The sequence below is a fragment of the Diospyros lotus genome, chromosome 7 (genome assembly GCF_014633365.1).
Source record: "Diospyros lotus cultivar Yz01 chromosome 7, ASM1463336v1, whole genome shotgun sequence".
Taxonomy (NCBI): Eukaryota; Viridiplantae; Streptophyta; class Magnoliopsida; order Ericales; family Ebenaceae; genus Diospyros; species Diospyros lotus.
Genome location: NC_068344.1, coordinates 25,147,052 through 25,170,976, shown reverse-complemented (window position 1 = coordinate 25,170,976; position 23,925 = coordinate 25,147,052).

The window sequence follows — 23,925 nt, the reverse complement described above, 5'->3', positions numbered from 1 at the left end:
ATTTTAGCTCCATGGGATTTCTCTAAACCCATCACATTCATGGACCTTAAACATTTGGCCCAAATGGGTAACCCAATTCATGGATTTAAATACATAAGTTTTGACACTTAAAAATATTTTCCAACATTCAATTTATTAGGGCAAATCTCCAAATCTTCACAATTAAAATATTAATAAACTTCTAGACCCACTAATGGGTCGTTACAGTTCCACTACTGAATCCATGTTCATAGCTTTAGATAAAGTTGGAGAATAAGTGGAATGCTTAAGACATTTTGTAGAAAATATTCCAATATGGCCAAAATCAATGCCCAGAATATGCATTCATTGCAATAGCCAAGCAGCTATAGCTAGGGCATATCTAGAATTTTGTGTATAACGGTAAATCATGACATATTGATTGTAGACATAATATCGTTTGGTAGTTGCTCTCTAATGGAACAATATCAATTGATTTTGTGAGATCAAAAGATAACCTAGCGGATTTGTTCACTAATGGGGTTATCAAAAGAGAGAATAAACTATGCATCGAGGGAAATGGGGTTAAAGCTTAAATATTAATGAGTCATCTTAATGGAAGCCTAACCTGGCGACTGGAGATCCCATAGACTAGGTTCAATAGGACAACTAGTTATGAATGGCTCGATGAGAAGCACTTAAGAGTATAACTCCTCCCCATTACTAGGATGCAAATAAGTGCTTGCCTACAAGAGTGTTAAAGATAAGCTTTCATTTTAATGATGCCTATAGCTTGTAAAAGTACAAGTGGAGTATGGTAGGATACACTTCATAGGACATCACCTATGTGATTGTGAATAGGGCGGTCTTATGAGAATTTTCTTGGGTAGATTCTCTAAAACACTTGCAAAACCCAAGAGAGTTTAGGGTCGAAATAATGAACACAATAGAGAAACCAAGACTTGATATGAAGGGTAGTATGAGGTCTATTGCCTAGGCTTGCAATTCAAGACTTTAAGTTGATTGATTAGCCAAGTGAGTCCGATAGGTGTTCACTAAAGAAGGTTCAAAGCGAAACCTACCTATCTCTGTGTACTATATATCTTTCAGACAATACTCTTCTTCCTTTTCCTAGTATTGTGTCGACTTCTTCCATTCATATGGGGGATTGTCGAAATTAATGGGTCTTAAATTCTTAAATGTATGTGTTGTTGCCAAAAATACAACAATTAAAATTTATGATGTGGGGTCCACGTGAGCTCGGTGTCTGGTGAAGTAAGGTTGCCATGAGAGAAGTTGTAGCAAGAGAGTTTGCCACAAGGATGCTCGCTGTAAGGGTGCTTGCCACAAGAATCTGTCTCACCGCAAGGATCTTGCCTCAAGCTCTTTTGCCTTAAGACTCTCACTTCAAGGATTTTGCCTTCGCCACAAGGGTCTCGTTGCAAGGACTTAACTTCACCACAAGGATTTGCCTTCACTACAAAATCTCACTGTAAGGATTTATCTTGACCACAAGGTCTCGCCGCAAGAATTTGACTTCCGCCACAAGGATTTAACTTCCGCTACAAGGTCAAGGTCTCGCCGCAAGGATTTACCTTCGCTACAAAGTCTTGCTGCAAGGATTTACCTCCGCCCACTACAAGAAAAATGTATTTTAGTGATGGAATTAGTGACGGAATTATTCCGTCTCTAATTAGGGACGAATAACGAAGGAATTTTCGTCTCTAATTTTTTTAATATTTTTTTAATTTAGCGACGAAATTAGCGATGGAAATCCCGTCACTAAATTTAGCGATAGAATTAGCGATGGAAATTCCGTCACTAAAACTAAAAAATATTAAATAAAAAAATTATAATTTAGCGACAGGCGCAAGCGATGGCCCGTCACTAAAAAATAAAAAATAATAAATAAAAAAAATTAAAATTTAGAGACGGGGTCAACCCCGTCGCTAAAAAAATAAATAAAATTAAATAAAAAAATTAAAATTTAGCGACAGGTCAACTCGTAGCTAAAAAATAAAAAAATGAAATTAAAAACATTAAAAATTTAGCGACGGGGCCACTCGTCGCTAAAAAATAAAAAATAAAATAAAAATAAAAATTTAGATAAAAAGAATTTAAATAAAATTAAATAAAAAATTAAAAATAAAAAAAATTAAAGTTTAGCGACGAGGTACGCCCGTCGCTAAAAATAAAAAAATTAAAATTTAACGATAGGGGGACTCCCGTCGCAAAAAAATAAAAATAAAAAATAATTTAAATTTAGCGACAAGGTCAACCCCGTAGCTACAAAATAAAACAAAAATTAAATTAAAAAATTAAAATTTAGCGACGGGCCAATCCCGTTGCTAAGAAATAAAAAATTAAATAAAAATTAAAATTTAGATAAAAAATTAAATAAAAAATAAATAATAAAAAATTAAAATAAATAAAATTAAAATTAAAATTTAGCCCTCGTCGCTTATAAAAATTAAATAAAATTAAATAAAAAGATTAAAATTTAGCGACTGGTCAACCCGTCGCTAAAAAATTAAAAAAATAAATAAAATTTAGTCCCGTCGCTAAAAAATAAAAAATAATTAAATAACGAATTAAAATTTGGTGACGGGACAACCCCATCACTAAAATTAAAAAAAATTAAATAAAAAAATTAAAATTTAGTGACAGGTACACTCGTCGCTAAAAAATAAAAAAATAAATAAAATCAAACAAATTTAGTGACGGGTCAACCTGTCGCTAAAAAATTAAAACAAAAGAAATAAAAACATAATTTTTCACTACTAATATAATAATTAATAAAGTTTTATTTGAATTAATAATGAAATAAAATTAAAATTAAAAATAATATTCATTTCCCTTTACTAATATTAATATTAAATTTAATATCATTAAATATGTATGAGAAATTTTTGTGTATAAATATAATTCTGAAATATTTGAAAAATAATACTATAAATATATTTTATATACATCAATAAACAAGAAGACTTCCAGATCGATTGGCTTGCGCGGAAAACTTAGTCATGAAAGGGTGGGGGTTCGAATCCGGTAAAGAGCAAAGATAATAGCTGGGAATAATATCCCAGCGCTACCACGTGGCGAGCAGAGGCATAGCCATGGCACACATGAGGGGAGGCCAGGGCCTGGTGTGCCTTGAATTTTGAATTTTGAATTTTGGGGTTGAATTTAGCGACGGGGAGGCCAGGATGTAGCCTTGAGTCTTATGAAAGTTTTAAAAGAAGAATAGATGTATCAAGCTAGGATCAGACGAGGAAATCAAATCAGGATTAATTCAGGATCGAATTCTTGTTTGAGGTGTTCTAGAAGTTTTTCTCAGTAGTAGTTGGCTTGAATAAAATGCTCTAGGTAATAGTGAGAGCTTTCCTTTTGAGTGAAATATTGGAGAGTGACTACGAGACAAAAAGGGAACGACCATAAATCAGCTATAGTTAAGGTCGAGATGCGATCGAAAACTACTAGGTTATGCAACGTGAAGTCCGCATGTTTTGGGGATTAGAATTTTCTCTTGGAAATTTGAAAGAATCTTTTGGCTTATAGAGGAATTGCAAAATAAAACCTTACTTGATGATCTTGAAATTATAAGGATCAACGATAGATTAGAGATTCGTGATTTAGGACAAATCTTGGAGATTAGAAAAATTTTGGGATATGAGAGTTACGAGTTCGACTTTGATGTTTCTAAAGGAAAAATTTACGCGTATTGTATATACTTGGAGATACAATGATATTTCCACTTGAGGAGACGCTTACACCTAAAGCTTGAATCAACCCTAGTTGATTTAAGAAAGATAGAACTCAGAAGAAAAAAAGCTAACTAGGTGTGCGGTAGCCAGATAAAAAATTATGCACACCAAGGGGTAATCATATAGGTCGTGGCTCGAGTTTTAAGGCACTAAGCAAATGAGATAAGACTTATTAAAGATGGATTAAGCTCGTAAAGATATCTTGGAACATGAGTTCAAAGAGAGAAATAGGATTGATGATTCATAAAGTGAGGTGTCAAGTTGAAATAGGATGTCAGAAACATATACAGGAAGGCAAAACTTTTAGAACTAGATCCGTGACATAAGGAGTATAACTTTCTGATGCGATAATAGTGTTAGATGGATTTCAAATAATTATGAAGGAAATGACTATTGCGCCTATGATGGTAGCAACAAGGAAGTGAGGTTCCATGATAAGTTAAAAACAAAGAGAGATTAGATACGAAGTACTGGGAATGGTAAGGACAAGGGTGCACCACTTAATTGAGTGATAATTTTGGAAAAGAAAAATAAGGAATCCAAGAGATCGGGAATTTGGACTAGTATTAACCACTATAGCTCTCGGTGATGGAACAAGGAGTTCTAACATAGCGATAACACCATCGATGTTTGGTCTGTAACAATGGATCTGAGCCTAGGGACCAAGGAAGAGGACTGGTGGTTGGCTCGTGGTTTGGGGTGTGATACCTACGAGTCGGAGCAACACAGTGAACTGTGGAGATAGTTAGATGCCAAACTTGGACAACACTGAGGATGTTATGTATGGTGTAGAGTCCAGGTTCCAAGGGACCAGAGCATCGTGGCAGGATCCCTAATCATTATGGAAAGGGGTAAAAACCTTGGAAGGTGACCGAAGCGGGATAGTTGCTATGTGGATTATGATAGTTGATAGTCAAAAGCGAATCGGAGGTAGGAAATGTAATCTCGAGCGACGAAATAATGGTTGTTGTTAACAGAGATTTATGAAGGATTCTTTTAGGATAATTACGTTCACATCAGAAATTTGTGAAATTAAGGTTTCTAAGAAGTAATGAGTACGCTCGAGAAATTCAGGAGTTGTGGTGAAATAGTAATTGTGTTCATAGGTCGAGGCAGGTCATAACCAGGGATGGAACGAACCCTGATACAGGTGTGTGTTACAAAATTGTGTAGGAAAAAGTGTTTCCCGAATATGGCATTTGGAAGAAATTTAACTCTAGTTATTGACTTAACTTTTAGTTTCGTGTGTCTATTAATACGTGAAGGATCATCACGAGGATACATAGCATGCAACGGAAGCGTTTTTTAAATAAAAACTTTCCTCGTATTGATTAGAATCTAGGAAACTTACTTTTCCTTCGGATTACCGGACGGAATGAAGCAATAGGAGGATGGGCGGGAGCTTCTTCGCGTGGTGGAGATGACGGCTGTCCTGCAATCCTTCGGCTCCTTCGCATCAGAACTTGAACGTTCTCTTGATCTTCCAATGTATGACTCAAACTCGTGGCCTCTCTTTCGGTGAAGAAAAGTAAGAATAAACCTTAGATGAAAAACAACCAAGGAGAGAATATATATAGGGAGAACCCTAGGGTTAAAACCCTAATGGGCCAAGTTTATTTAATTAATTTTCTAATTGGGTTAGCCCAATTAATTAATTAAAAGACTAATGAACTATTATTTTATTCTAGCCCAATTAATTATGGACTATTCTGAATAAAATAATTCTCTCTCAATGTAATTCACCCAACAAGCCAAATGTATTAAATAATACATGAGTTATATCGAGCTACCCCGGGGACCAAAAGACAAATTATTCACGGCTACTAAAATGACCAAAATATCCCTGCTACCTAGTAGCTATATTTTGTCATTCTAAGTGTTCCAACTATCACCATATGGTAACACTGACCCCACGAATAATTTTGCATATGCAATGTCTTTGACCCACTAGTGTAATGACGAAAATACCCCTCTGCGTAACACCCATCATTTAGAAAGGAATAATGTACTAACACCTCTCTAAATGATTTCTACCATCCTTAGATCACTAGTCCAATAATCCGTGACTACTCGAATGTACTTGCTTATCACTGGGAGCTACCCTGAAGCACACACTCATAAGTCACGTTCCCAGGGCTCTGGATTATTTGATTATTCTTGGACAATCACAAGGGGGTGAATCACAGAAACTATCTTGTATTAGTCTGTCTTAGCTAATTAGAAACCATACTTTCAACTCAAAAGGCTATTGATCTTTGATAGACCTCACCTACAGTGAATCTAAGAATATAGCTCTAGGTTCACTAGACCACCAACTAATACTCAAGTATTAGAGTACTCGTCCACGTAGTAGCAGTGATAGACTAGCTCCATGATAATTAGTACTTTGTCATTAGCTTCTATCACAGGTCCACTCTACGCATTCCAAATGCGCTTGTACAATTAGAGTAAACAGACTGTTTACTGGCTAAGGCAAGCCATCCTCCATTAGGATCTATTGCACAATGATCTTATTATGATAGAATGCCCAGTTCTATCAAAAGATCAAGAGTAATATTTTCTTGCTTATTAAGTACCCATGATTCATGCCTAACTGTGAAGAACGACCCATCACATGAATCACTTACTTAATAGCATGGACACTTTTCCAACAATTAAATGCAAATAATATATGTGCCATAAACTGACTAAAAGAAACATCATTACCATAAATTAAACAAAACGTGTCTTTAGGGCATACATTTCCAACAATACGCACCCCAGGAGTTGTGAGAAATTGGCTCCGATTTAGTTGTTTGAGCCTTACCTTAGTGATATAACTAGGATGGAGCAATAGCAGATATATTTTGGTACTCTCAAAGAACATGAGTTAATCTTTAGAAGATGATGAAGTCAACATGAAGATATGGTGAGTTAGATGTTGATAGGTAACCGAAAGTGTTTTTCTTTTCGAGAGACATGTTATGATTTGAGAAAACATATGAATGAGTTGTTATAATGAAAGACGTGGGTTTTTAGTTCCATTATGGAAATTTTATTTGGCGTATGAGACAGTAGGCTAAGCTGTAAGAGCTATGTTAGGTGTTATCAATGACCCGATGGGAACCGAAAGTTGTCTTGTAAGATTTCCATTTAAGTTGGTTGTGCGGGAACTAAATCGCCTAGGAGAGAACTAGTAAAAATCTGCTCCCAGAAGTTGGGGATGATGGGAACCGTGTTTGATTACATACTAAGATTTTTCTCACGTGGGAAAGATAAGAGAAAACATCGCTTAGTTGAGATAGAGCAATTCGACAGTATTAGATTGAATACCACAAATTATGTATGTGTCTAAGTACTCGAGATGATAGTATAATTGTGGAATATTAATGATGAGTTGAATCAATGAATGATGAGTTGAAACGACTTGAGAGTTCTGTGTTGAGACAAATTAATCTGATTGATGGATAGTGTTTAGAAGAGAAATAGTAGCATGCCAGGATGTTAGGTTGCCATAAGAAAAACTGTGTTCTTGATAGATCTAAATTGATGATTTGTGTGACCAGCCGCAAGAGGCTAAGAAATTATCTCTAAAGTTAATATGCAACCAAGGTACTGATAATTGAGAAGGGTACGTCGAGTAAGTTCAATGTTATCAATTTCTGTGCAATCATGGCAACTGAGTAAGTTCAATGTTATCAATTTCTGTACAATCATGGCAACCGAGTTAGTTCAATTTTTGTGTGATCATGACATATACATTAGCATAAGAGTAGGTTGGGAGATTTAGGAACTAAATAAAATGTATTTTGAAGACACGATTAGGAATGATATTAGGTTTTATAAATTATTTTGGGATTCGTATTGCCGTCGGTATAGAGCTACAACAGGATATTCTGGAAAATAAGTAAGATGCTTGGTAGGCATGGATCGTGTTAGAATGTAAATTATAAATAATTGCTGAGGATTAGGAATGGTACTTGGAACATTTCAATTGGGAGTCATTAGCAATAGTAGTGATACGATTATCACGGGCCAAATTTTGAGGACGAAATTTATTAAGGGGGGGAGAATGTAATACCCGGGAATTAAATTGAGGCTATAGATGGTATTTGATGAGGGGTATAAGTGAAATTATCAAAATAATGAGGCTATAGGGTACACTAACGCAACTTTGGATGACCGAATCAGTCGGGGGGAGTACCCCGGACCCGAGATAGCCAAGAAAAATGATATAGTATCGACAAGTGATTCGAATTATGATTTTTAGTGATGAAAGAAATTGGATCGGGAACAGTTTTTGGTACAGTTGTTGACCGGGCTAAGAAAATTGATTCGACGTAGGAGACGTCCAGAAGGTCGACAGAGCATGCTAAGAACTAATATTTTATGTGTAGAACAACCCTTAAGCGAATTCGGGTTAAAACGAAGAGATTAAAGGTCAAAACAAGCAATCGGGCCAAAGTGTAATTTTCTACATTTTCCCGAGGGAGGTCAAAATTTTGGATTTTTGAGAATTTTAAGGATAAAATGAAGAGTACTAAACTTGAGGGCCTTAGTGGTATAGTTGGATAGTTTAGGGGTGCTTGGGAAAGGGCAAAATTGTCATTTGAAGAAAATATGGGGTCAAAGTGTAATAAATGGAATTTTGTGGTGTAAACGCAAAAGAGGAAAAATGGCCAACGCCTTCCACCGCACGTGGAGTCTGTTTCCAGCGATGGGACGACCAAGGGATAGCTGGGGAAAGTCGCATACGACGTGGGTTGGCTTGGGGGCCAAGCCTTGGCCAGGGATTGGCCAAAGGATGGCCGGAATTTCTCTATAAATACCTAGGGTTTTTGGCCAAAATTTGCGCATCAAATTGCTCTTATTCGAGGATGAATCGAGGGAAACCAATAGAGGGCTTTTGTTTCTTGGTGAGTGGGCTTCATTTCTGGAGCATTTCGGATCGATAGGTGTTCGTTTCATGGAGTTTCGAGCATCACCGAAAAAGTCGAGGCAAACCGCCATGCTGCACCTGCAAGTCGCTTTTCCGGGTGCTTTTCGGCCGCAACTTGATACCATTTGGATCGACACATCAAGGGCTTCAAGAGGGTGTCATCGTTTTGGCCATCGGAGTCGTTGCGGTCGGCCGGATATTTGGAGAAGATGGTGGCGCGTGGCTGCACGCGCCAGCCTTCACACGCACCCACGCGCTAGGTGTGTGAGGGCGCGTCCGATAGGGGCAATCCTAGTATTTTCTTTGGATATTTTTCTTAAATTATTTTAGGATTTATCATGTTGAAATATTTGAGGAGATAATTATTTTTGAATTATTGAGGTGAAAAATGGGAGAAAAATAGAGGAAATTATAGAAAAATTGAGGAAAATAGATTTTAATACTTCCTTAATTAAATATGGTGTTTAGGAAATATTGTGGCCCGAGGTTGAGTATAAGTTTAAAGGTTTGTGATTTAACACGCAAATCGAGGCAATGCACGAGGATCGAGGCGATCCGAATATGTTCGAGGTGAGTGGTTTGACTCTAGTTTTACCTTTTTTTTTTATATGTCTTGGTGTGAGTGTAGTGAGTTTAAGTGAACGAGTGACACAGTAGGGCACTCGAGACCAGAACTCAGGATGCTATGCTTATGCGTTTTATTCATGTATATATGGCATCATTTGCATATTGATCATGTGGTATATTGCATCAACTGTTTTTATTTGCAAAAGAGTCGGTGCATGGCGTGTGATTTTCATATCATTGGGTATTGATTTTCGTGTCGTTATTAGGTCCGTATGGGACGAGATGGAGTCTTCTTGAAAATGGGACAAGGTTAATCCTAGTGAACGAGTGACACGGTAGGGTACTCGAGAGATTAAGTATGTCGCGGCAAGGTCAACCCCAATGGTGTGTGAAAGGTGTTTTCCACGGGAGGTTGAGTATGTCAGGGAGATTTCTCAAGATAGACGTGTTTTCATGTGTCGTTTTGTCTGTGTATGCCATGCTCATATGTTTTTCAAGTATAATGTAAACTGTTTCATGCCGTCACTTAGATGTTTTGTCATCTAACCTGCGTTATGCCCCTGGAACGCTCAATATTCCAGCTAGGGATTGCTGCGAGGGCAAGGACATGGCCGGTTGAAGGTCAATGGTGCTTAGATTGACAGTCGTTGTAATCTTTTGGGGTTTTAGTATGTATTTCAGCTTATGTATGGGTAGTTGTACGATAACGTTGTTATCATTTGGTTATCTGTATAACGTATTTTGTTATGGAAATACTATGTAAGAACCACGGTGTTTGATGTTAATGTATCCGCTGCGTTGTATTATGTCACGTTTAGCTTAAGATTCCTAATCTTATTAGTTAAACGGGCAAGACTGGGGTTTTCGGGATCCTGTGTGTGCATGTGAAGGTTGTTCATGAAGCATCGCGCGTGATGATGAATTTGGGAAAAAAAAAAGAATTCTGGAAATACGCTTATAGTGGCACGCCCAGCAAGGCGGGGTGTTACAAGTACCTTTGCCAGAGGGTGCAATTGGACCGTCAAGTTGCACCCAAATATGAAAGGATGTGATCTAAAGATCCAAATTAAATTGGGTCAAACAACATGACCTTTGGACACTTGGAAACTATAAATAGGAGCCCCCTTCGCGCCCTCCTCCCCCAATCATATTCCATTTTCTCCATACAAAAATCAATTCAAGTAAATTGATTTTTTCTTTTCTCCTCCAATATACTTCCTTTCTATAAACTTCAATTATTATCAAGTGTGTGAGATTCTAATCTCTTTCTTCGGTCAACAAGAAGAGTACCATCAAGTTTGGTTTCGTTCGTCAAGGTTAGTATGGTGTTATACTAATTATTGGAAGGAATGTTGTATCTTGAGAGACAGACGTCCATTGATCATTTAACACATTGAGGGGGCGAAATCTATCTTAAGGAGATTGTCTTTGGCATACCTTACTTCTATCTGATTCTATGTCCTTTTTAAATCTCCTTTCATTATACAATTGCATTTTTTTTGTTTCATTATTGTTGTGCACATTTTTCAATCAAATTTAGATTTTATTCCAACATGATGTTTAATCCTGAAATATATAAAAATCTAGAATTCATGTAACCGACCCCACATAGTGGGATAAATGTTGAATATGATGATGATGTTCAATCCTCTAGGTAGCAAAAAAATCTTTCATGTCCCTTGAAACAAATCCACTCCTATTGTCACTTCTTACCACTCTTACTAGAGAATCAAAATGCTTTTGCACAAAATGACATAACATAGCTAGATAATCATAAGTTTGTGACTTGGTTTTCATAAGGTAAACCCAAGTACATCTTGAACAATCATCCACTATAGTTAATACAAAATGAGCACTACTAAGGGAAGGAATGGAGTAAGGGCACCATAGGTCAGTTTCCAAACGGCATCCTTATTTTTTGATCCAAAAGGTGAAATCGCTCACTCCGGGCGCCCCTCACACTCGGCTCGACAGGACGTGGGGGGAGGTTAATCATGGTGACCCATCCGGACGCAGTGGCTAGACCCGGACTCACCGCATACAAGGAGCCCCCTCACTTTGGAGAGAGATACCCCCACACTACCGCTTGCGAGACTCGATTCTCGGTCTTGGTCCAAAATTCACCACGAAACGCACTTTGTGCCTCCTTCTTGATCAACTGGCCTGCCCATGCGGGCGGCATCCTTATTTTTTACCCATAGGTGGGTTTGATCTCTGAGGGAATTTTATGAGGCCTGCTCCCTAAATTGTTGCCAAAATAGGTGAGTGTGGCTCTGTAAATGGGTATAATTTCTATACTGTAGTCTTGGAGGCGCATTAACTTTTCGAGATTTATACTCTCTTTTTCCCATCCTTTCATTAGATTCTTATTTTTTCTCTATATATGCAGGATGCACAAATAAACAACTACCTGCTCCTAGAAATCATCTTCATTCAGTTGATAGAGGAGAATATTATTTGACTAACATACCACTGGATAATAGCAACAAATCGCTAAAGACTTTATCTTTCAAACTAACTTGACTAAATCAAATGACACATACATGAAGAGTAGCAACAAAGAGCTCCCAGGGCGTAGATTAATTGGCGAAGGAAGAATCATTGGGGTGTTGCTTTTTGGATCTGCAGGTTTCATGTTCGAGCCCTAATCAGGAGATAATTCAATAGTTAAGGAACTATTTTGAAAATAAAAATGCTTGTCGCCCTCACATTAGTGGTTGTATTAGGAGTCGAAACTTATCTGTTAAATTCCCTAATTTACCTCTTCTATTGAAATCATGGGTCCAAGCAACAAGGACATGAGTGCGTAATCTAAAAAAAAGTAGCAACAAAGACATGTTTAAATTTTTTTTAAGAGACCATACGTCACCATTAAGGAACAGAGGCAGCCCACAGCCCTTGCAGCTCCCTAGAAGAAGTATCAGTTGATGGCCGACGTGTATATCATCAGACAACAAACAGGAGAGGACCTCGCCGTCTGTCCGCCATTCAACTCACAGCCACCAGAGTGGGAAAATCATCGCTGGGGGAGGTAGCTTCACTCATCGATCGGAGCAACCCAACACAGGAACTCTCCTCTCGTCGACCTTCAACCATCACTAAGAAGAAGACCAGGCAGAGATGAAGAAATTTCTAATTTTCTAGGTTTTATTCTATCGTTGGAACAACTAGAATGTGGTAGAGGTGCAGATATGAAGTTCAAATGAAGATACTCGATAAAGATAAACAGGATCTTGGTCGAAAATCTGCTCAACCTACCAGATTGGGGAACCCTTCTATTGGGATAAAGAAATTTGGAAACAAGGAAGCTCTCGGATAAATTAAAATGAGGACAGAGATGAGGAAGAAGCTCCGTTGGGACACCTTGTCCACTTTCCTTTTCGATAGTTGGAAGCTTTCACCGGCAACAATGGAGGCCTCCGATCGCCCCTGCTTGTTGTTCGGCCCCCTAAAGGACGTAGGGGGGTGTTTGCTTACCCATTTTTTATTGAGCTTACAACCATTTTTATTCATAAGGTGTGTAAAGATTGACAGTTATATAAAATTTAATTGATAATATATTTAGATAAATATATTTTAAATTATTATTTATATAATTATATGTTTGATTTAAAAAGGTAATAAGTTATCTAAATTTTTAAAAAAATTTAAAATAAATATATTCCTAAATAATATAAATAAAATTTATAAGAATATTATTTTTAATAAAAATAAATTATAAATTAATATCTAACTAATAAAATTATTATAATTATATGTTAATAAATTATGCATAATTATTTAAAAATATATTATTACAATATTTTATTTTTAAATTTATATTTAATTTATAAAAATATTATATATATTAATACAATAGATATTATAATATATATATAGATGGAGGAGGTACGACCAACAAACAATGAAAAATGCAACGGCAGATGGAGGCGTGGCCGATGAACAATGGAGGTTGGAGGTGATGGTCGACTGAGATAAGGATGGGGCTAGGGGCTAGGACTGATATAGATGGGGTTGGAGGTGGGTTAGGTTGCAAGGAAACAAAAACATAAATGTTTTCGACATGAAATAGAAATGGTGAAATGGTATTTTAAAAAAAAAGTAAAAAATAAAAATATAGAATAAAATGTAAATTAAGAAATATAAAAAAATTTAAATAAGAATAATTCAATTTAATAAATGAAGCAATTGGAATTTGAGGAGATGGTTCTCGCGCAGAGTCTAATTAGAAATTGAAAATTAGAAAACTCAATTGGATTAACATAAAGGAGGAAGAGACATATAAGGGATGGGCTGGGGGGCAGAGGCGCATGATTGCGCCCGGGGGCTTGATTAAATCAATTGAGGGGAGAAAAGTCCACCTGCTGCTGTGTTTTCCAAAAATATATATGAGCATATGTATATATATATGTATTGCGGTGGATTTCATGGACGGACAGAACGACATGGAGGAAGTAGACGGAAGATGGAGGCCGCTGGAAAATTTCAGGAAGAGGAAACATGCACAGTACAACGCACTAGAGAGACATGCGAAAAGGGGGCTGAGATTGGGTTGCTTCATGGGGTGCCGCCGAAGACGCGTCGGAAGTTTGAGGTGGCCGCGAGGAGGTTTTTCGCATAGCCACCGGAGGAGAAAAGGAAAGTGAGGAGAAATGAGGCGAATCCACAGGGTGTTGAGCTCACCAAGAATGTCCGCGACTGGAAAGAGGTGCTTGAACTCACTGTCAAAAAGTGGGATATTGAAAGTAGAATAGAAAAAAAAAAAAGTGTGATATTAAAAGCAGAGATAAAAGTATTTTTTATTATATTTATTAAATTTATCTAATAAGTCTTAAAAAAAATCATGTGATTTCTTATTTAAATAAATTTATTTCCCTTCCACTCTTTAGATAATTTATTCAAAATCTTACAAATAAGAAAAAAATGACACATATACTCCCTAATGTATTTTTAAAAAAATTAATAAATAGATAAAAATTTTAAAATATTTCTCATTTTTATTTAGATCATTTTATATATTGGTTCAGAAAGTATTTCAATCTTATTTTGCTTATTTGAACAAACGATACCTAAATAAATAATGACCTCCCACTAAATGGCAAACAACACCAAGAATGCCTTTTTTTTCTCCTAAAAGGTGGTTTTTTCTGATCATAAGGTTTTACTAATAAGACAAAGCCACCATTCTCCCTCTTTCCCTCCCCATTTTCCTTCTTCTTTCATATTTCTTTCTCTCTCTAAAGAAAAAAAAGGAATTTGTTTACTCAAAGTCATCTTCTTCTTTTCTTTCTCTTCCTCTCCATGAGTACAAATTCCTAGGCCACTAGTTCACTCCTTTCAAGAAGACCTTCTTGTGGATCACTAACTTCAAGCCCGACATAGCGTTTAGCTTGGTTGAAATTGTCCATATCCTTCGACAACGGTGTGCAACTCCTTGCTTGTGATTGTTGACCTTATCTGGTGAGAACTTCATGCCTACGACCATCCATCTTTTCCAGTGAGGGCAACTGCTTGACACTACGACCATTCGCCTTCTCCGACCAAAATAGCGCTTGCAACCATTCACCTTTGCAACCACCTGCAACCATTTGCCTGCTCCAACCATTTACATTCGTTGCCCAAGTTTGGCTCATCAATCTTTTGATGAGTTGAGCTGGAGCTCTATCTTGTACTTGAACCTAGAAACAAACGAGCTGAACCAAGCTTGAGCTCAACAAATCTTGATTTGGCTCAGGTGAATTGCAACCCTAGTAAAAAAATATCAAATTTGTTGTTTTGAATTTTTTTATTTTTATAATGTTTTTATATATTTTTCTTTAAAAGCATAATAGTTAAAAGACCAATTTTAGCATTATATCAAGATTTATCATTAACTACAATTTAATTAAAAATAAAAATTAAATTAAATTAAATATTAAATAATCAAATTATTACATGTTTGAAATCACCCTTAGTTTTCTCATTTAAATAATTTAAAAAATATAATGTAATGATAATGAATGTAGATATCCATCATAAATAAACATACAAGTGTAAAACAAATAATTGTAAAAATACATGAAGAAATGAAAATATTCAAAAATTATTTAATCATGTGTAAGAAATATGGTAATATAGAAAGACCTTTCAATTCTTAAAATATTAAAATTTATCATAATAGTTAATATGTGTAAAAAAATCATATACATCATATTTTGATTTTGTTAATTTACTTGAAAATTAATTAAAATTCATAGCTACGACTAAATAGAAACTTAAATCATAAAAGACTTCAATTTATATTGGGATGATTGGTCAATTTCATAATTTACCAAAATATAAAACCTAAATTAAACTGTTTTAGACAATTTTTAAAATTACCCAACCATTATCCATCATTAGTTTTGTGAAATCAGGATTAGGTGATTTGATTTGAGCAGTTCGAATGATTTAATTTGTTTTATTCCAATATTGGGGTAGAACTCAAATAACAAATCTATCAAAATCAAATGGCATTGAATTTTTTATTTTATTTCTTTGATTTTTTTTATATGATTTGTGTTATCATAAGTATGTAATAGTCTTGTATTTGGAGAGACAAATCGAGACCTATATATATATATATTTTTTTTGCAAATTTTTTAAATTAATATGATTATTATTAGTTAATTATTTTAAGTAAATTAAAAGGTAATTATCTAATATTGAGTTTTTACCTAATAGCATAATAGAATTATCCTTAATAGAATGACGTACGCTTATCTCCATAAATAAATTTTGAGTTTTAATTATAAATATAATTTGTGTCACGGTATATATGAGTATACACATGTACAAACTAAAAATTCCATCGAGTATTTTTAAATAATCTTGAAGACCGATCCAAAATAGGCATAGTCAAATACAAAATTAATTGTTTAATCAGTTAATATTGGAGGTATGGTTTATACAATTTGCTTTAATTCGGTAAAGTTATACAATTTGCTTTAATTCGGTACATGATTAGTTTGCATGGGATGGGAAGGGTATTGAAAATGTAACCTTGGTAAGGAGCCGGCGGGCAACCGGCCACCGGGTTGAATGGTTTCGTGCTCATTCTCCCTAGTGTCAGATTGGTTGGATTGGTTCGGCCAGGCATGCTCCTCTGCGTTGCTTCCAGCTACAAAATTAACACAAGTGATTAATATTAATTAAGGGGAAAAATGTGGATAATTAATTAATGACAACCAAAGTTCAGATCTTAATTATGTTTGTAAGCACACTTATTTCATGCATCAATCTTCAACCTCCTATCATACAAATTTAATTTACGTATTACTATGAGGGTCGTTTCATAAATATATTAATTAATTTTTAAGTAAACATAAAAATTTAGTTTGATGGTAAAATAAGAGCTCGACGCATAGTGCCATAAGATCGAACCTCTAATGCATCCCCACTGATCACTTGTTGAGAACATCTTCACATGTGCAATTTACTTAGAAATTTCGACCGAGTACAAATTAGGATTTAGCTAAGCTAGTGAATCTATTGAGTAGAGATTACACAAATCAAGCAACGTGAAATCATGAAATGATGAATGAGAGAGAATAGACTTTGGGCAATAATGGTATGAACAATCCTATACTCTCTCAATTTTTATTTTTAAGCTTTCATAATTAACACTCAGGGGAATGATTTAATATTTAGGGAGACTATCTTTCAAATGTTAGAGACGGTATGTCTTTTGTGTTATAGGACTCAATCAACCTCACAGAGGCAATTCAAGGACTTTTTTTAAAGGTAAATAAGAATTTGCATGTTATATGTAGTAACAAAGAACCAATGAGACAACTAATGCATTGCACATTGATTGTAAATCATAAACTGCATGAAGATAACCTTTGGAATTAAAATTAGTGTAGTACACAATATTCTTGGAGGGATGAGAGTTCACAATAAGAAAATGATGCAACAAAGAGACGTAGTTAATCATATTCACAAAGAGTAAAGAAAGATAACAAGTCTATTGCTACATCATATTAGCATTGCTAAGGCTGTAATTCTTTTAGTTCCAGTTCTAGTTTGAGAGAATGCAATGCAAAGTGGTGGCACTTTATTCTTGCACTGATTCCATAGAGACAACCTTTTACCTATTCCTCTGGCAAGCTCTGACTCCTTTTCATCTTCAAGTAAACCAAATCCGTTAATAAAGAGTTTAAACTTGTTTGATGAGCCTTTCCCAATGTCTCAACCTTCCAAATCTTAGACAACTCTTTTAATCTAAGTTGGCCAGTCTTCAGCTTGTAACAATGGCTGGCCATCTGCTTCACGTCGTATATACATATGAAAACGTCTACAAACTTCTCCACAACTCCAAAGTAGAGTCAGGGAAGTTTTCATGAGCTAGGAGCCTCCACAAATATGCAAAATCATACAAGCCATGGAAGGTAACCTATTTAAGTTGTGCATGTCTCTGCAAGATATCCATAAACATCCAAAAAAAGAGGTGCATGTTGACACCCTTCCCTTGTATTCTTTTGTAGGTTAACACCATTGTTTAGCAAGAAGTCGATGAAAGATAGGCCATGCTCATCCTTGTCCTTGTTGAAATTGGAAAAATTTATCTGCCACGTTTTGCCCACGTTGCCTTGGTCATCAAACAATGTTAGGCCCAATTGTACCATCTTCATTCTATCCACGTTGTACTTGAGATGTGCATACCTCTAAATTTCAAAAGCTTCCCTTTTGGTACGCTCTAAGAATCCAAGAAACTTGGTATCCAAGGCTATCGTATTATGCGTATTAAGTTCGTCATCAATGTGTGACATTTTTCTCAATACATTTTTATTCTAGACCTTCGTAATTCTCACCGACATAGCGTTGGCCATTAATACTTTTTTGGTCTCTAAATCTTCCTGTTGTGCCATAGAATTCCCGAGCGTTCATCGAAGGGCATTTTTGGTCATTAGACGCCTAGGGGTATTTCGGTCATTGGACCTAGGCGAGCAAGCCCCAAGATTGGTCTCGTGCCATGATGCGTTTCCCAAGAAGAAACCGTAGTCAAATGGCCAAAAGATTAGCGGTAATGGTCATTAGGTGAATATCCAAACTTATGGGGAGAAAGTGTAATAAAATAGTAATCCAAATGTGTAATAAAGGAAAAGCCCAAGGAATATAAAAGGGGAAGAAGACAAAAACAAGGGGCACTATTCATCTCCATCTCTCTCCCTCTTGCGCGCTCTTTCTCTTGCTCGCTTTCTGCCTTTCTCTCTCGGAGAGAGATTTTCCTCTCTTGGAGAGGTTTCTTCCCTCTCGGAGAGGTTTTTTCTTTCTCTTCAAGAGGTGGCCATGTTTTCTCTCAAAGAAGGCGTCGTCCCTCAGCAGCCAGCAGGACCTAGCAATATTCCCAAACGTTCTCCATCTCTCTCTTTCTCTCGGCATAATCAGCTATCTCCTTCTCAGAGAGGAGCTATTTTCTTTCGGTGGTTGCACTTTCTCTCTCGGAGAGACCATAACCCCTCGACGACTTTCCTCGGAGAGCAGCCTGGCTCTCAGTAGCCATGGCAAGGTTCTCTTTCGGTAAGACCCTCACTGTTGCAGCTCTCTCCTCCTCTCCCTCTCGGAAGCTCCTTTCTTCGCAGCACCCCTCAGCCATGGTTGCAATGCTCTTGATGGCTCTTGGCAAGGCGATCCGTGGTGGAAGCTTCTCTTGGCGAGGCAAGAGCGCCCCTGGTGGCGATGGCTTTTCTCGGGAAGGCTTCTTCCCTTTAGAGCTCTTGGCGGTAGTTAGCTTCTCTCGAGAAGAAGCCTTCCCGAGGGGCTACTCTCTCTCCCTCTCTATTTCTCCCCTACAACCATAATATATATATATGAATGTATATGTATGTACAGAAGGAGATGGGCTTATGTAATATGTATGTCTCGAATGCTCACATGATGGCAAGAGATGTGGCGTTATGGAGTGAGATGGGCTTATATAATATGCTAAGGTTGATGTATAATGTGTAAGGTGCGCGTATGTATGTATATGTCGACTCGCGGCTTTGGCCAGGAGCATGGTTATGAGGCAATGTATATGATGTTAGATGATATATATAATATTCACATTATCTCACATATGGAATGCCGATAGAATATAACATGATATGTTTATGATCATGGAATGCGATGTTTCTTTTAAGGAAATAATGGACAAGTCTCACCTCGAGACACCTCCCACAAAGCCTGGAGCTGTGCCTGGGCAAGTCCCTTAGGGGCCGAGACCTTGCTTCGACAGTCGGGCGTGAGGCCTACCTTTTCCCGGAGATCCCCCTAGGCTGATCGGCCCTCCGAGAAGGATTCCTCATAAGCCCTTTTGAATGCTACTAATGTGCAAGTCCACCCTTTGTTCCGTGTAACGGTACCGTGGTTAACCCTCTTTGATTGGGTAAGGTATAACTGTTCCATATTCAATTATATCATGCTTTACTTGTTTATCACTCTTCTCCCCTAATGATACTGACTTAAGCATCGAAGGACATACGTAGGTGAGAAATCCCTGTGTGCCTTCTAATTTGTTCCTGTGAGTGTAGATATGTCCTTAGCATACAAAAGCTCACTTTCATGAGTTCCCAAGCGATATCAAAGATGCCCCCAGGAGATCATCTATGACCCCAGTCAGGGCATTGAGGACCGAAGCCACCCAATGCCTATCTCTACCAACAGGCACCTGCCAGCTATCAACCTTGCTCTGCCTCGGCTCCAGCTTTCCCTTCCTACAAATTCTATTGTCGTGGTTTTTTCTGTCCATTACAATTGACGCCATTTGTGGGAAATAGACAAGAAGCTAAAATTTATGAGGATGACAGCCAAGTCTGCCAAGTGTTAGATATTAGTTGGGTAATTCAAGAAGAACTAGCACACCCTATCTGGGGGGTTGGAGGGCTTACTCACCGATTAGGTTTCCTAGTATGAAGTTGTTAGGGATTAAGTATGGGTTTCCAGAAACCTTCAACGGCCCTAAGATGAGGTCCTCTAGTGACCATGGTCGCCCCATAATCCTTGATCGGGCGTTAACAACTATAGTGCTTAACAAACGCGGGGAATCAAGGAAAGACCGCGATACGTTCAGAGTGTAACCAGATTGTTAGAGGGAACCCATCTTCATTGCAAGCAAGAGAATCATGATCATTTCTTTTGAATCATCATTACATATACCGGCACATTGAGGGTTTTTAATTAAGAAGCCCAAGCCAGTGTCATTTGAGTACTCCCTTACGAGTATGCAGCTAAGGACGGGATACTCGAGAAGCTCAAGAGGGCATGAAAAATCGTCATCTAAAGAAGGATAGGCCAAAGATAAGACTCTAGGAAGGAATAAGGAGTCGATTTAAGGTATGCGACAATTATTAGGCCGCCATGGGAAGTCCAGTATAGAACCTTTGAAGGGAGGAGCTCGTCTCACCCTTCAGAGATATAAAGAGGTAATTTGACTCTATGAGCGGACCCTTGTTTGGGCCAAAAGAGAATTTCTCTATGATAGTTGGTAATAGCAACAAAGTTGATTATATACCAAAATATGATAAATCCTCCATAAGGCGGTGGTGGTGGCATTTGATATCCAAGCCCTACCTTTAGTTGGGAAGGCCTATGGTGGTTCAAGATTTTTTGAAAAAGCAAAAGCTATAGAGATCCCCTGAGGCAAAGTAGGGAAGCAGTAATGAGGAGTTGTTGATTCTGTTTGCTATAACAAGTCATAAACTTTTACGTCGCTAAGATAAAGGGAACGAACCCTTTTATCATGGAAGACATGAAGAGGCGATGAAACATTACAGTACGACTGCATCAACTGGAGTTAAGCTTTGGCCCTTTGCAGCTATTTACATTTGCAAGTGTTAGAAATCGGGAAACCGTGAAGCTTTGATTCTGCCTTGTTTGATCCATAGAGTCGCAAACACGAACTCCTCCAAGTCGGTTCACACGATTGACCGTTTCCACGAACGCCTCGAGTAATGCTAGTAACCCTAGACGCCTTTGAGAGATCCGAATTTTTTCTTGTTGTTTTCCAGCTTCTTAAGTGGCCTATTTATAGAGTAAAAAACCCTAATTATGCCTTTGGAAAACCCCTAAATGATTTAGGTCCGGCTCATAATCATATTGGGCTGAATCTCTCTTTTAAATTGTGGAACGGGCTCGACCTAAGTGTGTGACCCCTTAGGTCCACCATTGGGCTAGATGTAGGCCAACTCTATTGGGCTATATGAAGACCCAACTCATTAGATTAATTAAATTCTTTAATTAAACTTATGGGCTTTTTAATTAGCACATCTTATGGGCTTCTTAATTAAACTCTTTAATTAATAGTTTTAGAATTAATCAAATTAATTCTAAAACCCTACATATCATGGTTAACGTCTAGCAACATGCCATGAATACCTAGCCAACGATGGAAAAACACGGACCTTTTCAATTGCAAATACCGTGCAGTAAAATCCTTTCATCAATCTATGTCCTGATTGAATTTAGGGTATGGTTTTATAACGAAACCCTAATCATTCAATAACTATGTATCCATTCCAGATTTATAACTTAATAGGTGAAATCAAAACACCTTTTGATTTCCACCTCACCTTGGCCAAGGATTTCCTCAGTCATGAAATCATCGGAATACATAGGGCATCTTCTTATCTTATCGATAAATGATGAATCCTATTTCGACATTCATAAGCCTTCATATGTGATAAGGTACGCCCAGTGATAATTTGTTAATGACTCCATTGGAATCCAAAAAATAACCAAAACGTAACCAGTCAAATATAAGATTACCATGATGTCTCAAGTCTAAAGATCAATCTGCACTATTGCAACACAGAAATTCCAATTCGACATTAAAATAACCATTAGAAATTCTGTAGCGGGTCAGTTCAGTGTACTTATTCTTATAATAAGCACCCACATATATGCACTAGTGTCCCCACACCAATGTCCATGAAACGAGACATTCTTCTAATTGAGCATACATCATATGTGCTAGTCTATCCGAGTTATTAGTGTTCAATCCTAATAACTCTATGACTAGGAACATTTAAGATCAAGGCTTGTAAGGAATATGTTTCATGATCGTCATCTCAATGCACGACCATATTCCATGAGCCTATTTGATCTATGGACTTTGTCAAGAATGGATTACAATAAATAATGACAACCATCAATGAAAAACAAAAACATAAATGCCTTGCAATAATAATTGATTGTTCCTAAAAAATCAAAATGTAAAGTATGATCAATTACATCTAAATATAATTGGCTTGTGGGGCATAACTCTAATAGCAAGCGTGCCGCTGCGTATCAAGCTCTGAACCAAAGTGCCGGCACCATCGCAGACTGCAGCCTATAGCCATAGCTCTCGACAAAAGTCACGAAAGTAGATTCTAGAAGAGCTACTTCACCTGAGGCAGTATTCTAATCACCCTAAGCACGATACTACGAAAGCTCCCAACGTACAGATAGGTATGAAAAACTCGTTCTTAGCTGATAATCTTCCAAATAAATTTGATCGTTCAGGCTAATAGACATTTCAGGAAAATGGAGACTCCGAGTATTCTCACCCCTCTGAGCACCTTGAATCCAAGCAACGAGAAATGGATAAGAGATATCTGAGGCACGCCACGAGCAAAGTGAAATCAAATTGAGCAATTGACTAGCCGAAGGAAATTAGATCAGCCCGAATTGGGCAAGCCAAGGCTATGGTCTAACCAATGGTTTGGGCAAAAGCCAACACGTGGAGAGCAACCACTTTGGTACAACCATGGTGATAAAGGTAATGGAAATAAGGATAGCTAGAAAAAGGATGGTGCGTCAGATGATCCCAAGAAAATAGTAGTGGAACCACTCGGGAGTGAGCCCGTACAATCTCAATAGACGAAAGTGTGGCAAGGAAGTCCACAATAGGTTTTAAGTGGATAGTGTGTTAGCGTCACAAGATGACATATGACGATCTCTATGCCATCCTTATCATAATTCTCAAGCATCTCGTGAGGAGTATCCCTACTTGCCCACCAACTCCTTCCCTCGCAAACATGATTGCTCAAGACAACAAATGTGCTACACAGATAAAGATATGGAATCCTCTTAGTGAGAAAAGAAAGAGACAGATCCAAACTGAAAAGAGAAGTTACTCGGAGCCAGCCGTGGAAGAGTAGGCTACTAGGACACCAAATCAGATCTTCTTCAAAGGAACAAGAGCAATTTGTTGACGCCTCAGGATTGCTCCTTCACCGTTCCCACTGAAATCATCAAGGGTTTCGTTGACAAAATCCCACCGAGAAGGCAATCTTTGCAATGAGAAAGTTCAGCCTCGAGCATTCCAAGAGCGAGACTTGGTGTTTTGAAAAATGGCTATCATGAACGCATTAAGAAAAAAAAAAGAGAAGTTTTGGTTGACCAGGGAAAGGCCTCATAGAGTCACGAAGTGCTGGGACCTGACGCGTGCATGTTACAGATGTTGCTAAGAGAGGCAACGAGCAGAATGTCAGGGGTGGTACATATCGAGGAGTACCTCCCAATTTTGGGACGAATTGTATTTTCTTTTTAAAGTTTTGTCATACACTGTAACATTTCCAAAATGAATAAAAGAATATATCCCTTTTGTATTCTTGTGAATGATGGAAATCTCATAAGCCAAATCATGTAAATCCCATGTGCATCATGCATATATGTATCTACAGGGGCGGAGCCAAAAGATATTTTCAGTGAGGGCAAAATTTAATGGAGGGACAA